The 1202-nt window shown below is 47.1% G+C and overlaps 1 protein-coding gene across 1 annotated transcript in view; it reads right to left on the bottom strand.

Annotated features, from left to right (window-relative positions):
- LOC119592377 (ice-structuring protein 4-like) overlaps positions 1 to 1202 on the bottom strand; it is a 13934-nt gene that overhangs the window by 12013 nt on the left and 719 nt on the right. The gene's annotated exons all lie outside the window — the stretch shown is intronic.

Below are 1202 nucleotides of genomic sequence, written 5' to 3'. Positions count from 1 at the left end.
AGGAAAGAAAAGAGAAGAGGAATTTTGATGATGATAACATTGGTTGATATTGATAATAATGACGATGTAGAAGCAAGAGAGGGGTAGGAGAAAGAAAGAAAAATAAAAGGAAAAGAAAACGCAAAGAAACATTAATAAAAGAAAGAAAGAAGAAAGGGTGGATAAGAGAGAAGAGAGGAAATATGATAGAAATAACAAGAGAGGAAAACAAGAAGAGGGGAAAAATAAGGGAAAAAAATCGGAAACATATGGGAATGAAGTTATCGCGCTCGGCCTCAGGTTCCAGCGGCTGCACCCTCGTTGATAAGCATGAGCCATCGAAAGGAAGGGAGAGAGGAGAAGGGGGAAGGAAAGGGGGAAAGGGAAGAAGGGGGGAAAAGGGGGGGAAGGGAAAAGGGGAAAGGGAATGGGGAAGAGGAGAAGGAGGAGGAAGAGGTAAAGGGAAAGGAAACGAAGGGAAGGAGAAGGGGAAAGAGGAAAAGGGGGAAGGATAGGGAGAGGAGGAAAAAAAGGGGCAAGGGATGGATTAGGAAAGGGGGAGGAAGGGGGAAGGGAAGGGAGAGGAAGGGGAAGGAAAAGGGAAAAGGAAAGTAGAGGAAAGTGGAAAGGAATGGAGAATAAAAAGAGAGAAAAGGAAGAAAAGAAAGTGGTAGAAAATGATAAGACACAATAAAAAAAAGGAAAGAGGAGGAAAAGTAAAGAAACGGGGCGGGGTAGGAAAAGGTATGGGGAAGGGAGACGGGGAGACGAGGTCAGAGCTTCAGGAAGTCACAACAAGTTCAGAAAGTCGGGAGGTTTGCGTCGAAGGATGATCCCGAATTGCTCTTTTTACGACCCGCTTGAAGGGGAGTCAAGCCCAGCCTCTTGATGGCGGCGACGGCACAGATACGGACTCTTACTCCCGGCCTCTTAATGGCTCGTCTCGGCAGAGCTCGATCCGCTCAGAGCTCACCCTCCAGCGCTCACCGACAGCCCGGCCTCTGTCTGGAACTCGAGCGTCTCAAGACCGAGGCGTATGCTGGCGGCTGTCAGAACCGATGGCGACGCGGTGGGTTTTCAACCACGAGTGAGGCATTTGATCTTTGCTCTTATGTCAGTAATGCATGCGACTTTGTCTAGTCTCAAACATAGTGAGGTGATTGGGTGGAAATGCCATAGAGATTATATGGTTAGTAAATGACACTAAAGCAATTAAAAATGTA

This window comes from Penaeus monodon, chromosome 30 (assembly GCF_015228065.2).
Source record: "Penaeus monodon isolate SGIC_2016 chromosome 30, NSTDA_Pmon_1, whole genome shotgun sequence".
NCBI lineage: Eukaryota > Metazoa > Arthropoda > Malacostraca > Decapoda > Penaeidae > Penaeus > Penaeus monodon.
The sequence above is the reverse complement of the archived record's forward strand: the minus strand, read 5'-3'. Positions and strand labels throughout refer to the sequence as shown.